Raw genomic sequence first — 17,253 nt, forward strand, 5'->3', positions numbered from 1 at the left:
GAGTGATGCTTGGCCTCTAGGAACTTTAGGAGGTTCACTAGAAAAACCGAGATAATAGCTACCACATTATATAGTCGAGAGGGTTACCTCACAAACGAAGTTCTCTATAGACAGCAAACGGAATGCAAACGTGAGCCACAGTTTATATTTCTAAGCAGCTGAATCGCTGATACAGCCCTGGATTTACAAGAAAGTGGGGGAAAACGTCAACCCAGTGAGGTCACTCCCTCTGGCCGGGCCCTAAAATTCTTTGGCACCTGAAGGGCTGTGCTCTGCACACCCGGAAAAGCCTCGGCACCCTGACTTGGCACAATGGCGCCCTTAGGCTCTCTGCTCATTCAAGCAGCGGGGAACTTTCCGTAGCTCCTCTAAACCATGGGAGCGTTTTCTCCCAGCTGTCTCCACAGACCTCGCCAACTGTCTCCTCCCAAGGCCTCACCCAGGGAGACATCGCGCATCCACAATTACTCCACGCTCCCTACGTTCACCGCCGGTGCGGAGGTGGGGAGGGAGGCGTGGCTTCGCCTTTATAAGCCTTGCCAGCCAATGAGCGTGCTGCCTTTCTTCCGGTCGGCGAGCCAACCAATCCGAGCAAGTCGGTGTAACCTTCGGCTCTACTCGGCTCTTTTCGCTGATGCGGGCAGCTCGAGTGGCCGCCGCCGCTAGAAAGACGCTTTCCTTTTTAATTTTTTTTCCAAGCGTTCACTTCCGGGTCCGGCGCCGATCCGGATGCCCGAGGCAGAAGGATGTTTGACCTCCGGATAAGCGAGGCGCCGCTGTGCATTCATTCCCGGCTGCATTGGTGGCGACAGCCGCGGCCCGGGCGGCGACTCTCCGGCCAGAGGCGGCGGTAGGACGCACCGGCAGTAGTGCGGGGACCGAGTCCGAGCTGCGTTATCTCCCTCGCTCGTTCCTTCCCCCCTACCTCGCTCGCTCCCTCCCTGCGTGCCTCGCTTTCCTCCTCCGGCCGCCGGCGGGTGCGATGTGCCGCCGCCGCTGCCCCAGCCGCCGCTGACCGACGGACCGGGGGGCGCCGCCCGCGCCCGGGACCGACCCGCCACTTGCGGCCGCGCCTTTGAGGTAAAGCCCCGTTCGCGTTGGCGCCTGGCCGGGAGGCCCCGGCCCGGCGGCTGCCTCGGCGCGGCCGCGGCGCCCTCCTGCCCGGGTGGGGCTGGGCGGGCTGGGGTCCCGGGCTGGGTGGGGTGGGGTGCGGCGGGGGCGGCGCCGCCGGCGCGGGCCCCGGAGAGGGGTGGGCGAGGACCCGGGCGGGCGGCGCGGAGGCGCGGGCTGGAGACGGCCGCGGCCGGGGGGCGAGGGCGTCTCGGGCTCGCTGGGCAGGGAGGGGTCCGCGGGCGGCGGGCCGGGCTGGCAGTAGAAGTTGCCCGAGTGGTGCGGAGCGAGTGGGGACGGCGGGGAGGTGGGCGAGCTGGGAAAAGGCAGAGGCTTTGGGGGGGAGGGTTGAGAGGTCGGGAGTGCAGCCACCAGCGCCCCGCGATTGTGTCCAGACAATTCCCTTCGGAGCGGGGATTTTAGGCAGGCCCTTCAGAGTGGGGATTTTAGGCAGGAGGGAGGGAGCCGTCGGTCGGCTGGAGGAGGTGTCAGGGGCCAGCATTCATTTCTGGGAGAAACTTCCCGATGGGGTGTTTGTTTTAAGGGGGGGTGGGTAGGGATTTACCTATTCGATAGAGCTTTTGACTTAGCTCAGAACTTATCCAAGGCATTAGTCGGGGGCTCAGAATTACTCTGATGGTTACTGTTAGGGTGCTGCTTTGTTTCTCCCACTTGCAGAGGGGAAGTGACCCACAGGAGCGTCGGCTCTCTTGGTCCACAGCCCCCGCGTTTCTTTTCTGCGGGGTGGTGATGGAGATGTGTGTTTGCTCCTGGGGTGGATAGTTAGGCCTGTGTTACGATCATTCCAGTTCTCCCAGGGAAGGAGGGAAAGTTAATGGGTGGGAGTGTGTGTGGGAGATGGCTACTGTTGCTACACTGTGCGAATTAGTTTTAACTCTGTTGTAATGAGTACCAAGGCTGGTCAGCAAGTGACCCTTTTTTAACCTTTGGTTTTAGAACATCGACTTTAATTGGACAATTAAAAACCTACTTATTTTTAATAAGTTAAGGAAAGAAGTTAGTACTTATTTCTTTTACGTTTGCAATTACTTCTTGTGATAGGAATGACATTTGCCCACAGATAGTAAAAGAGGTTAGACTATATCTGAGTTGGAATACTTTTTAAAATTAAAAATATCTAATTAGTAAAGCCATGTATATATTTTTGAAGAATATTTGCTTTTCCTGTAAATAAGCAGATTGTGAAAGAAAAATATCACAAAAGTTATAAGATGTGAGGCCAATTTAAGAAAACATTTCCCACCAAAAATCAGATCTGGTTTGTGACATTCTTAATAACTTTTTTGGCAGAGGAGAGTGGAGAGTTGTGTTTAGTGTATTTTGTAATTATTCCCAAACTTTGCTCCAACTATATTCTGAGCTAAGATCAATTATTTTCTTATTTTATATACATTAGCCTTTATAGTTGCACAAAAGATGAAAATCATATTTATGGGAATTGGAAGAAAGGTGTAATAAAATAAATTGCATGGCTTTGGTATAGATTTGTAGCAGAGTGTATAGACACTTTTGCATTCAGGGTGCTTGCATTTCTGGATATGCCTCAGGTATAAGGAGTAAGTAGTTCTTATTAGAATGGGGGACAGAAAGTTTAATTTTAATGTTGATATGTATGAGACTTTTGGGGGAATCTTGGAAAATGATTATCTTTTCTGATGGCTTATTGTGCTCACTGACCTCTTGTGCCATTCATCAACTTAAAAACTAATGCATTATATAATTATTGACATTTTCATTGTTAGATTTGCAAGCATTAACTATTAACAAAATCTTCAGCACACAGAAGTCACTTATTCCTTCAAATAAAAGAACTAGGATTAGAACAAAGGAATAGTTTAGATCAACCTGAACCTTTACTTTGTGCAGGTGACTTTTACTGTGTGGTGAGGATGGAGGAGTGGTAGAAACATGAGGAGGACTAAGACCCAGTAGCTACCTTTAAGGGAGAAGCAGACACGCACAGAAGTAATTGCAACACAGGACTCCTGTGGGGTTTATTAGAAATGTATGGAAGCATGCGTGCGTGTGTGTGTGTGTGTGTGTGTGTGTGTGTGTGTGTGTGTGTGAGATACCAATTTTGACTGGGGAATTATAAACGAGTTTAGAGCTAGTAATACCCCATTTGGGGCTTAAAATATTTTAATGGTCAAAATGGGTCTGTGTGTGTGTGGGGTGGTGTGGGTAGTTTTGTAGGTGAAGGGAGCAGTTGAGAACCGGCATGCTGGTTTGGTATGATGGGGCCTGTTGAGCTGGACCTAAGGCTGCTGTGCCAGGAGGTCTCTGTGGGAATTGAAGCTGTAAAATTAGGTGGAGATCAGTCCATGGACATCTAGAATGCTTTGTATTTAAAAGTGAGTCAGTTTAAAGTATGAAGGTCCAAGTGTATAGATTCTATGCTGATAGCAAGTAGGTAGGCAAATAAGGCTAGTAAGTTTAAAGGAAACAAATTAGAATAGTCAGTTTGTTATCATTCATGCTAATGGAGGAAAGCAGAAGAGTATATAATCTAAAACAGTTCCTGCATGGCTTTGTCATATTTCTTTGCTTGCATTTGGATATGAGTGTGTGGTAACCTGGTAATTGGTTTTATATGAAATAAATCTAGATTTTAAACATATGACTTGGGAAGAAATGGGAATCTTTCCATTTTCTTCTCTGGGTCCCCTCTGTAATCGCCTTCATGCTGGGAATAGACCATCATTCTGGTGTGGTTTATTGGTTCAGATTTTTTCAGAATGGAACAAGTAGTTGTTTAGTTTCAAAGGGCTTCCCAAAAGGATGTATCAAACTAAATAGTGGGAATGCTGAAACAATAAATAACAAAATACAGGTCATTGGATAGTTATATTATTGTTAATACACTTTAAGGTGAGATTTGCTCTGGGTAAAGTGAAATGTGAAGAATCTACATAGGAAGAGAATTGACTATACCAGTAAGATGACAACATGAGAAACTTCCACAGTTATGGATAAATATATACAGGGATTTTAGTCATCTTAAATATTGACGACTCTAAAAAATTTAATCCCAAACTTAATCATTATCAAAGGAGTGCATAGAAAAATATCACCCTTATGACACCATTGTTTAATCATCCAGTCATGTAACAGGGGAGATTGTTTGATAGTTTTTTACTGACTATTCCCCTCTTAGTGTTCAATAAGGATTTACATTATAACTGAATTTGTATCTTGAACCTCCCGATAATAACAATACCTATTACAATTTATTAAGTGCCCACTTTGTCTAAGGACCATAAATGATAACTGTTAAGACGACTCTGTGAGTTAGGTGGTGTACGCCTTGCTTTTGACAGTAGGAGGCAGAGTTTTCTAGAATTTAAGCAACCTGTTTAAGATATATCTTGGAAGTAGTAGAGTGCATATTTAAATCTTTTTCTTTTTTTTTCTGACTTCACAGTCTTAGACCAATGATGTCCTCTCTAATCTTCCATCTTCTTCCTTTTTGTCTTTTCTCATGCAGGTGGCACTTAGTGGTATTGATTGGTGTTGTTAGTATGTGTTTGGGTGCTTGTTCTTTAAGATATAATTTCTTTGGAAATGGCGGTTTTGGGATATCTGTAGTTCTCTACTAGTAGTGAGTCTCTAGGAGCAGGAGATATGGTTCTAGTAATGTAAGCTACCTCAGAGTATCATTTTTGTGCTGATCTGTAGGAAAGAACCATACATGAGATTGTTAATGTGTGGAAATCAAGTGTGTATTGTCTATTAATGTGAAGTGACTTTGGAGAGCCTCTGAACTAGTCAGAAAACATGGAATGGGACAGATAAGCGGGGATGGGTAAGTTTTAGAGACACAGTGGAGACTGCTGTTAGCCATGTTTTTTCTAGCTCCCTTCTCAAAGCTGAGATTTAGGAACTATAAATGTTTGGGTTTCCTTCTATAATGGGACCTATGGAAGGTGCATAGTGATTTGTTCTTAAACTCTATTATATTATGTTCTCTCCTTCTACTCCCTGCCAATCATCCTAGTTCTGAGGAAGAATTCTTAACAGTGAACTTGAAGTGCTTGTGTATTTGGTAGATAAGACACACGTTTTGATCATTTTCTTTACTAATGATATATCACATAGTTATAATTTAATTAAATGAAAATCTATAGCTAAAATCTATGTCCACATGACTATATCACGTCCACATTTTTTATAGCTTTTACTGTAATTAGTAAAATCTCATGATGTATATAATCTTTTTCTTAAACACAAATTTCTAATGCTTTCTTCTTCAGTGAGGTAATGCAGATTTTAACTGTATTCAAATTTATTACATATATTTAGTTGATTTTGTGTTGAACTACTTTCCTTAGCTGATAGCTATGTTAGAAAAACAAGGGGGCGGGGGAGAGGGTTTCTCTGCCATTATATTCTTCATCACGATTGAGAAAATTTATATAAAGTGCCATGATGTGATGCCTGGCACATAGCAGGCACTATGCAAATCTCTCTTAAATTTAGGAGTTGCTGATCTATATGAGTTGTCAGAGTGTTGATTGGTGCGTAGAATGAGCAAAGACTTTTGGGGATAGCCTATTACAGGAGAATCTCTGAGCTCACCTCTCTTTAACCCACTCAAAAGATTAAGTTATTACTCTTCATTCATTTACTACTTGATGTCCATGCTACATTAAATGGCAGTAGACTATCCTCTAGTTTGTTCTTGAACTTTTATTCCCACCGGTTATTGTATACCGTGTATACCTACCAAGAATCATTTGTCTGTGTACCCAACAAATTGTTAATGGCAGTTGTACTTGTTGTAATTACATAGTTTAATGAGATGTTATTCAGTGAACTATGAAGGCGAAAAGGTGTTTGTATGAGAGCCAGTGGCTGCTTTGGAAACAGGTGAGTAGCTGAAGTCACTTACAGTTAAAATCGGTGTAGGTGAAATTAAATGACTAGGGAAAAAACCCTAAAAGTTGTAGATTTTGCAATAAGATTCTGCAATAAAATTGCTTATAAGTGTTTGTGAGATGTCTTTCCATGTTTAAGAAACAAACTGGAAATCACAGGTGATGTACTATGGGTGTGGTTTTTGCAAGAAAGATAAAGTAGAACTATAATCCGTGGACTCATGCTTGAAGGAAAGGCCTTGGCCCTGCATTAAAAGACTGTTTTGTGATTGTATATTTTTGTGTTTTAGTTGCATTAAAATGTTTAAGGTAGATTCTTTTATGATTCCCCTTTTTAACTAAGTTATGAACTTTTGGTTAATAATAATATATTAAAGGGGTATCTACTTCTAAAGTAACACCTAGTTTATACTCTCTCATAGAGATTTGTTTAACAGCATCCTCTTTTAAAAAAGAGAAATACTGGTATTCCTGAACATATAGTCATTCATACGTTAGGGTGAATTGTTTAATTATCAGGTCACATGGTTCCCACATGTTTCCTGATAGGATCCCTCGTCTGATTTCGTATGTTACCTTTCAGCTTTTATTACAGCATCAGGGTTGGAGAGAGCCTTCTTGTAATTCCACCATCTCCTCAACCTGAGTAGGGACTGCAGGAGTGAATTGGTAGAGGAAATTGTCCTTTGGAAGAGGAAATGCCATACCCAGGAGCAGTTGAGCTTGGTGCAAAGGGTGCTGGTCTAACAGCTTACAGTAACTACTTGCCTTTCTTGTCTAGCTCAGCCCAAAGGCAAAGGAAAGCTTATAGGTGTTGAAAAAGGAGGTCGAAGTTGGAGAAGGAAAGGTAAATGGGGTATACTATTTATCTTGGTGTCACCACATTACAACGCCTGAAATGCAGTAGCTCCTGAAATGGAATGCTGAAGTACGAAGGCAGGGTTCGTTTTTCAGAGCTTTGGTTAGCCTCTGTGAAATTTACTTGGCTCTGCTTTCCCATGTGTGTTGGATTCATCCTCAGACTGGTAGCAAGATCCTGGTGCACTGGCCAGGACATCTTTTGCGCAAGCCTACCAGCATATTTTCCCCTTCATGTTTTATTGACCAGAATTAGGTCACGTACACTTCCAAACCAGTTATGACAAGGGGGACAGGGTTATCATAGTGAGTTTCTACCAATCAGGATACATACCCTTGCAATTGGCGACGGGGTCACATTTCCCTGAGTTACATGGTGGAGGGAGGATATTTTAAAAAATTGTGGGAAGGAGGAATATGGGGGAAACGGATGTTAGAGAGGCAATCAATAGTGACCACCACATCTACACAGCTACTTGTTTTAAGGATGAAAATAAATAATGCATCTAAATGCACTTTGAACTTTAAAGTGTTGTACAATGTAACGGATGAAAGATTAGAAGGCTGCTTCTATGTGACTCTCTTAAATATGCTCAGGTATGAATATTTTAGGAACTGAAATCACTGCTGGTTTTCTTATTGACTAACTTTGAGTCAGTAAAATCAGTTAAAGATTATACTTTTTTTCATGGAACTCATAAAGCTATTTTAACTTTAAATTAAACATTTGTACTTGTAAACTTATTTAATTTTTTTCTGTGTTGCTACCCTCCTTCTTGGACAAAACTTGTCCACATCTTTGATCTCATCAGATTTCTTTGTCATACCTGGAGGAGAATAGATGCCTTGAGGAAATGGGAATTTATCAGTCAGAGAAATGGTTTATGTTGAATCAAGGAATCTGATTGAGGTAGGAGGGAAAGATAGGTGTTACATATCTTGAATACAGCAAAAAAATAAATAAAAATTGTGGGGGAATAGGGGCAGGGGAGAATCACAGACTTTTAGAATTGAAATGAATTGTGGGACGGTTGAGTGAAATGCTTAAGTTACACACCTGGTTGGTAGAACTCTCCTATCCTCATTGATAGTGTAGTGTTCTTTCTGACCAAAAGGTGGGAGGCCATGAAAAGTTTTGTCTACTTTGCAGTTTTGCTCAGGACCATGGGCTAGTTACGTAAAGCAGTCGGCCAAGTACCTTTAATACAGATATCTGGGTTCTCAGGGTTTGGAAAATTGTAGCCAGAGTTGGTGTGTGTGTGTGTCTGTGTGTGTGCGTGTTTAAGTAAAACAAGCAAACAGACAAATCTTTTAATCTTCTCGCAAGCAGTCGACAAAAACAGCGTGCGTACACACACACAGACACAGACACACACACACACACAAAGTAACCTCAAACCTGGACTGCTGAAATGAAAATGCAGAAGCAGAATGAGTGCTTGGAACAATTCATATATTTTTATTTTCAAGAAAGTTGTTATCTTAAAGATTTCTTTGTTTTCAGTATATGTAAAAGAAAATTGTGTGTGTGTGTGTGTGTGTATGGGGACATACATGGAGATACATGTATGCATAAATACATAATTAATATACAGAATTAATTGTTGTAATTCTAATTGTTGCAGTGTTGTTATAAATATACAGAGTAAATCCATCCATGCCCTGAAAGGATATTTACGTTAATGACAGATATTTATAGATTTGGAATGATTTTTATTTTTATACTTCTCTGTAGTGTTTGGATTTTCAGGTATGATTGTGCATTATTTTTACCATTGGAAAAAAATATTACTTTTTTTTTTTTGAGGGAAGAAAATAAAATTCTGGGGTGGGATGTTTTCTACCAACCTAGAATTTAACATATAATTCTGCTTTCATTGTATATTACCTTGAATAGAGTGTGCCTTGAATGCATTGATACTTTGTAATAGTATTTATTTTAAAAATTGGACTTACTACAAATTATATATCTTAAAATTTTAAGTTGAAATTGGCCGTATGATACCATTTGATATAAGTATATTTTATAAAAGTAGTGGACTTCTGAATTTTTCTAATTATTAATTGTGTTATCTATTTTTTTAACTTGTTTGGTTTTGACTTCAAGTGGTACACTTGGCAAGGTATCAGTATGATATATTGGAGTCAAAGTTATAGTCAGAGTTTCCTATAGTAAAAAGGGAAGTGAAAATGTTATTTTCCCCTTACACCCAGTCTGTGTTATGTTTATTTTCTATTTCTGTGAAATACTTATTATATATTCTAGCAATGAATACTTTCAAATGGCAGGCAAATATAGTAGGTAATGTTATAGGGAGAGAAAATTCCCGTAAGACTATTCCACTAGTCTTACAGTGTACACATGGCTATAAGGCCTTTTCATAAAATCCTAATCTGGTGTGCAAAAATAACCTAGCATTGTTTTGGAGGTGAAACTAGTAGGTATCAGTTGTTGGTGACATTTGAAAAAGAAACTGGTATTTGTAGATGCATATTTTTGTAAAACATTATTTTATTTTCTCCTTTTGTTCCAAGGATCTGAAAACAACATGAACACTGCCCCCCCCCCCCCAAAAAAGTGTAAATCTTAAAGATGTGGAATCTTGTAATGCCAGTTTTTATTTTAAAAAGTGGTAGATTATTTACTGAGTTCTTTTTCTATCATATTAGAGTCAGGGCATATTATGGCTAATATTTCTTTATATATTTGAGATTCTGAAAATATTTGTAGTTAAAGTATCAAAATGTAATCAGCTCTTTAAACTCATTCCCTTGAGTATTTTCTGATAGTCTGTTGAAAGTTGATAACTGGAATGTGTATTGTGTGTTTATTGTATACTGTTAATCTAAATACTCTACTAATGAAGGTTGTTTTTTGAAGGCTGATTGAAAAATAAAATCCTGAGCACTGGGAATGAGAATTTCAAATAAGTTAAAATAAATTTTACCGTACCCACTTTAAAAAAAATCTTCCAACTGAAAATTAGTAAATTTTTTTCTGTGACAGAGTAAACGAGAGAACAAAATAGGGCAATTTTAAAGACAGTGCTTTCAGTCCTTGCTGTAGGGCTGGGAGTGCTAACTTACTAGTAGATGAGAGAAAAGGATTTGTGGAGAAGGCAGCTTGGACCAGTGGTTCTCAGCCCTGACTTCACATTAACATTTTCTGGGGAGCTTGAAAAAATTACAGATATTGGGATTCTACCCATGCTACTTTATATTTGAATCTGGGGATGGGGCCAAGGCATTGATCTATTTTAGGATTTCTACAGGTGATTCCAGTGTGCTTCAGGGTTGAAAATGACTGATTTCTCCTTCTTTTTATACACATCTGTTAGCTTTTTTTTGAAAAAGCGTTTTCCTTATACTTTCAAATTCTCTTTTTAATCGGAGATGGAGGTGTGAAGATGAGATAGAAATGCATAGAAAATATATGCAAGAGGACCAGGTTAATGAAATGACTTCTCTTCAGGGTTTCATACTCAGAATGCTTAGTGAAGCTACTATATTCCTTGTTCATTAGCAGCTTTTGAATAGTATAGCACCAAAATTAGAGGAGTTTTGAAGTTTGGAAAATTTGTTAAAGGGAAATTTATCTAGAATAAATTAAGGTACCAATTCAGATGCTCCTAGGAATCTTAAGAAACCTAAGTGATGAAAGCAATCCTATCTTTAAAGTTAGTATAAGAATGTTGCTCATCAAAATTTGATTAGTTTTAGTTATCATATTTTATTAGTTATATTTATCATATTTGCAGTATCATTGAGTTGTATTTTTCATGGAACGTAAGGATGGAAGGGGCCTTAATGGTTATTTAGTATAACTGTACTTCTACCGCTTTACTCTCTTTTATACCGTTGTTGATGAGGTACTGTCTCTGTTTTTCCCCTCGGTAGAAATAGTTTAGTACTTCAGTTATAGTATATTGTGCGTGTAGTATATTGTTTATATTGTATGAAGTCAGTAAATGTATACATATAAATGCACTATGATAATAGGGTTTTATGATTATTGTATCTTATCATTTATGGCAAATCAGGGTCCATGGTAACTCATTTGCTACTGCTTCCTAGGTCAGGAACACTCTTACCAGTTTTAGCATTTTTCTTGTGACAACATAAGAGCAAGCCATTTTATGAGTTCAATACATTAAATTCCATTCAATGAACATTTTTTGCATGGTGGCAAAATTGGATTTGCATTTCTTCTATAAATTTCAAGGGTTAGATTTCTGTAAACTGCCCTGATAGGAGAATTTGTGTTAGAGAAATTTAAGGGTGGATAGAGTGTAGAGGGCATATTATGTGTGAACCATTGGGAGACTTTTAGAATTATTTTGAGTTCATCAAAATACTACAATGAAAGCACATGATAAAGAGGTTACCAGTTACATTTTGCACATATAATTAGTAATAGAGTAATGGGTACTGTTCTGTAGGACCACAATTCCTTATCAACAATTCTGACATCTAAAATGTTCTGAAAACCAAAATTCTTTTTTTGTATGTTTGGCACAAATTGGTTTTCTTCACAAAACCTGTTGTGAACTGTTTGTCTTTATTTCATGTATTTGTAGGTTTCACTGCAAAAATAGTAAATGTTTAATCATAGTGTGCTGTCCCAGACTTCTCTGTGCCATTACAGCTTTCTCTATGGGTGTTCAAAAGTATATGGTGTTTACACACTGTATCACCTGTCAAAAATGCCCTGAAATTCTGAATTCCAAAATGTTTAACTGCAGGAACTTTGGAAAAGGAACTGTGGAACTGCATTAATTTGCTTCTACCATTTATTTCTTGATAGAAACTACTCAGCATCTTAGTACTGTGAGATGGAGTTTGAGTAAGATCCTGGTAAATTTCTTTTGCTTTTTACTCTTGTAAATATGTATATACCAAGAGGCACTTTATTTTAATCTGTGATTATTTCTTTAGCAGTTGAAAGTTTTTCTGGTTTTTTGACACTATGTCTTGTGTGGCCCACTGTGGTCCCAGAAGCATTGTGTAATTAGGATTCTTGAGATGGAAAATGTTTCGGGTAACTTTGGAATAGCTGAGTATTCATCACACTCTCTTTAGTCCTTGGGGTTATGTAATTTTACCTCTGTACATGGTAACTTCATGCCACAACACCTGCAGGCAGCCCTCTTTTTACGTATCTTGGCTTCCTTTTTCATAACAGAAAGAAGGGGTGTGGTTGCAGTGCCTCTATTTTAGTTTCCTTAAACTTCCTTAATTTGTTTTTAAGAGTTCACTGCAAAAATCTTTATACCTACTCTGGCTTCTTTTTTTTTTCCCCATCCTGTCTGTTTCTTTTTCTCTTTTTCTTTTCTTTATTACTTCCCTGCCCCCACCCCTTTTAAAATAATATTCCTCAGCCAGAGAAGTTCATACTTATGGTATTCTGTATCAGAAAAATACAGAAAAATGTTTGCTGGAAAGGTGACAGAAGTAAATCTGCATATTCTGGTATTTCCGTAAAGAGGACCTTTTGTAGGGGAGTGATTATTGTACTGCTTGTTCAGTGATAGTGTTCTGTGTATATGGTTTTTGCCTTCTTTCCATCTTTAAATACTGAAGGGTAATGGGTCGTGAGCACTGTGGTACATGTATTTTTGTGTTTACCAAGATTCCAGGCACTTTAAGGTATAGATCCTGATGGGAAATTTAGACTTTATATGGTTAGGTTATGTGCACTTGCTATGTGCTCTGAAAGCACTATAATTCTCTTGTAGGACAAATTATACCTTGTATTATTGTTTGTTTAAGCTATGTGATGTCAGGGATTACAATGGTCTTATTTGCCATTTGTATTTCCTGTGTTTGGTACATAATAGGCCTCTAATGATTACTAATTTGTTGAATGAATAGATTAATCATTTCATCTCTGTTAGGGAGAATTTTAACATGGAAGAACCTTGATTAAATGCCTCCTGAGGCACCATGCTCATCCCAGACCAATTTAGTTGGCATCATCACAGCTGTATGAGACAAATTTCAAACAAATAAATTGGGCCTAATTTAAATAAAAGGATAAACACAAGCCTGTGACTTATTTACTCAGGCTTAAAAGTAGAGAAACACATTATAGAAAGATTTCTGAAATGAAATGCATTCATGGGCTATCCAGAAAATTTAGTTAGAGGAAATATTCTGTTTTTTTGAGCGTTTCAGTTAACTGTGATTGTGTTGTAAGATATTTTTTATATTAAAGTTTTTCTCTTTTTTCTGTTTTTCACACAGGAAAATTCATTCCCCCTCACAATCAAATTAGAAAACAATTTCATCACCTTAAAATATTCCCTCATGCTGCTCCTTTGTAGCCAACCCCTTTTCCCACTCTAGCCCCTAACAACCACTACTCTATTCTTATAATTTTGCCAGATATCATATAACTTATAGGAATAATGAATCATGAATATAATATAAATTATAGGAATCATGTGGTATGTAGCCTTTTGAATCTGTCTTCTTCCACTTTGCAGAATGCATTTGAGATTCATCCATGCTGTAGTGTGTGTCAGTACTTTCTTTTTGCTGCTGAGCAGTATTCCATTATATGGATGTACTTCAGCATGTTTATCCATTCACCAGTTGAAGTATTTGTTTCTAGTTTTTGTGATAATGAATAAAGCTGCCACAAACCTTTGTGTGCAGTTTTTGTTTTGTGTGTGAATCTAAGTTTTCATTTCTCTTGGGTAAGTTTCTAGGGGAATTGTTAGGTCATATGGCAAGTGTATGTTTAACTTTATAACAAACTGTCAAACTGTTTTCTAAAGCAGGTATACCATTTTGCATTCCCACCACTAATGTGGGAGAGTTCTAGTAATAAGCAGTTCATAAAATTTAAATTGGCTATATTGAATTACTTTTTAGTAATTCGTTGGTTTGATTGCACACCAGAATATCTTGACAATAATACTAGTTCTGAACATGATGTTTTTATAGCTGTAGATCTGTCAGACAGAGATGTAATTTAGGGGAACCTCACTTTTCAGTGAATACAGTCTTCCATATGCTTTGGTACTGTTCTTTCCTGCTGAGATCATGCAGCCCTGATCTTTGTAAGAAAAACTAGGCCTTAACTAACCCTGGTTCATATTGGGGATTAAGGTGCCTTTGGATCAATTCTGTGTTATCTGTCTTCAGGTTTACAGCACTTACTTTGGATTCTTGTCGTTTGGACTGGGCAGAAGGAAATCCTTCCTGTGGAGAAGTGGTTGTACTTTCAGCTTATTTTTGTCACCTGTTGCATGTTTCATTCCACAGTTTTGTAGAAGTCAACTTGCTTATTCATGGTTTACTGTCAGTCATACTATTCAGTCCTTTCTGTGTTGAGAGTTGACAATATTAGCTTCATAACTGAAATTTCCAAATGCTAATACCCTTGAATGACTGTTTTAAGTCTGTGGCCTTTGCCTATACTAGACTGTTGTTTGTAATTATATATTTTTATAAATTAAGAAATAAGCATTGTAGTTAAGAAGAAAGGATATAACTTTGTTATGAGAACCATGCATGAAACAGCTACTGAGGTTCCTGAAGTATTTTCTCATTTATCTGGCATTATTAGGGAAAAACCTGTTAGATAAATTTAGAGCTTGAATTTATACTTAAATATTTTCTTATTTAAATTTTTTTAAATGGTAAACTTTACACGGTAGTACTGTTTTCTCAGTATTTTCTAAACATATCAGATCTTGCTGATGCAGGGCTCTCATTCTGAACATCACTTATAAAGTATGCTATTATGCATAGATGTCTATGAATTTATTGAGGTCTATAAGGTTGTTTTCTTCCTGTTCTCTCATGTTTTTACTATTCACCTCATATTTTCTCTTTTAAGTTTGATTTCCAATGTAAACTTGTTAGAATTATATTAAAATTAAAATGGAGTTTAGGGGCTCTTATTTAATGAACAGAATATGCCTTTTGTGACCTCCTGTAGTGAATTTTTTTTCTTCTGATTCATAGCTCTTGGAGAGTTGAAATTACAGTATAAATGACCTTTGATTTGTGAGGTGGTATTCCACTTGCTTGTAGTATCTCTCAGACCTATAAATTGCTGCCTGCCTGCCCATACCTTTTTCTTTCCTTCTTTATTTGGAAAAGAGATGATCATATAAATTAACATTCTTAAACTTCTAAGACAGTTCATTTGTTCCTTCATTCATTTACTTGTTTCTTCAACAAAGTTTTAACCAATGTCTGCTGTGTGCTATGTATTATAACAGATAATGGGGAGACAGAGTCGAATAAATTATGATCCCTGTCCTTGAGGACATCAGATTAAAAAATGGGCTATCTTAAAACTAAAGAGTAAAAACATTGTCCCCTGTCTTCCCTGTAAATTGGTTGTGAGATGTAGAGATTTGATCAGATTCAGTTTCAATTTTTTTCTTCCATCAGGAAGATCAAAGGTTGTTTTTTTTTTTTGTGATGTTAGTGGCAATTGATGATCCTTGCCTAGTTCCATTAATTCATTAGGAGTTGCATAATGATGAGATTTGAATTCTATCATTTCTTACTTTATTAGACTGGAATACATTTAAAGAAAAAAATTCCCTTCATCAATTAGCATTGATTGGTATTATTCCCAGATTCCATATTTGCACATTTGTCTACTTGCTAAAATTTATTTGTAACCCCCAAATCAGTATCCCTTGTGCTTTGCCATTCATTAATGGACATGAGCTTGGGTAGAGTGGCAAAAACTTTGAGTCACTGGAGGGGCATGTTCCCAGCTGAAGTCAAACTAGGTGCTCTGCTGTCTTGTTTTGTTTTTTAAGGCCTATTTAGTGCTTTTTGGGTGATTTTACTGTTTAAATTGGCCCCCAAGTGTAGTGCTGCACTGCTGTCTAGTGTTCCTAAACCCAAAAAGGCTGTGATATGCCTTATGGAGAAAATACATTAGATGAGCTTAGTTCAGGCATGAGTTACAGTGCTGTTGGCTGTGAGTTCAGTGTTAATGACTCAACAATATGCAGTTGACCCTTGAACAACAGGGGTATGAACCATGTGGGTCCACTTACATACTGGGATTATTTTCAGTATTAGTACTACAGTACTATACGATGTCCAGTTGGTTGAATCTGCAGGTGCGGAACCACGGATCGGGTGAGGGAGGGACTGTGTATATGGAGGGCCACCCACGAGTTATATGTGAATTTTCAACTGCGTGAAGGGTAGGTGCCCCAACTCCTGTGTTGTTCAAGGGTCAGCTGTATATTAAATAAGGTGTCTTTAAACAGAATCACACATAAAACAAGGATATGTATTGATCAGTTGATGAAAATGTTGTGACCAGAGGATTGTAGGAACCTAACCCTGTATTTTTCGTAGGAGCAATGGTTCAGCGTTTGCAACCTTTATAAAACGTTAACAACTATGAATCAACTGTTTTTGGTTTTGCTGAGGTACAGAAGAATATCCTTTTTTAACTGATGTAAAAAATATACTACAGAAAGTTGGAAGTCATGGAAGTAGAGAGTCATTAAGAGGCTTGGTGAGACCTTTTCTGGGGAAGTTCATTGCTTCTTGGGTTATTTCTGTGCCTGGTACAGGGTAAATACTCAATAACTATTTGTTGGATGTAAGTAAGTGCGGCCAGATAGAACATGATTTTCTTTGACAGCTTGGAGTTTAAATTTAATATCATTCCTGTGATTGGGATTTGCAGTCAAGTTTGTGCTTAGAGGTAGTGAGATACCTACTCTTAGAGATTGATATTGGGAGTATTTCAGTAATGTAAATTTAGTATGATGTCTACTTGATATTTGATTTCCATCACGTAGGAGATGCGGGTGATCTATGCTTCTCTCGTATTTATAATAAGTGCTTAAGGGGCTGGACATTTTCAAATTAAACATTCCCTTCTCTTCCAAATATTGAGACTCATTAGCTATGATAAGGGATATTACCAATGGGAGTATAAATTCACCTGGAAATTGAAAAGAGGAGGCACAAAAAGACATTTTGAGGCCCAATGAAACAGTCATATCCTAGTTACTAGAGAATAGTCAGACCTGGATAATTAGAAAATTTACTTAATTAGACTTTCAGTAATATTTATGTATGTTAAGAAAGTTTAGCTTTTAATACAATTTCCTATTCAAAATTGACTTAGTTATAACTGATTATAATATAGTATGTTTTGCTATTCCTTTGCTATTATGTATTATACAGTAGCTTTCAAACTTAGAAATATTTTTGACTACAACTCATCGAAATATATTTACCACAACTTACAGAAATATATTTTACATTGTGACCTAGTGATACTTATGTATTCATATAAAGAACCAAAACACAATCTCACTAAACAAAACTATTCTTACTACATTTATGCACTCCATTTTCTTTCTTTTTTTGATACTATTTTATTTAAAAA

General features: G+C 38.1%; 1 protein-coding gene across 6 annotated transcripts in view; it reads left to right on the top strand.

Annotated features, from left to right (window-relative positions):
- Positions 1 to 631: 631 nt before the first annotated feature.
- The window catches only part of CSNK1G3 (casein kinase 1 gamma 3), a 132,876-nt gene continuing 116,254 nt past the window's right edge, over positions 632 to 17,253 (top strand). For 3 of the 6 annotated variants that reach the window (XM_059916959.1, XM_059916962.1, XM_059916961.1), the window contains exon 1: positions 632 to 1,080. The gene's annotated coding sequence lies outside the window, so the exon portion shown is untranslated. The remainder of the gene's footprint in view (positions 1,081 to 17,253) is intronic. The other 3 variants (XM_059916963.1, XM_059916964.1, XM_059916960.1) reach the window with 2 other exon arrangements.

Source organism: Balaenoptera ricei, chromosome 3, assembly GCF_028023285.1.
Source record: "Balaenoptera ricei isolate mBalRic1 chromosome 3, mBalRic1.hap2, whole genome shotgun sequence".
In the NCBI taxonomy this organism is placed as follows: domain Eukaryota; kingdom Metazoa; phylum Chordata; class Mammalia; order Artiodactyla; family Balaenopteridae; genus Balaenoptera; species Balaenoptera ricei.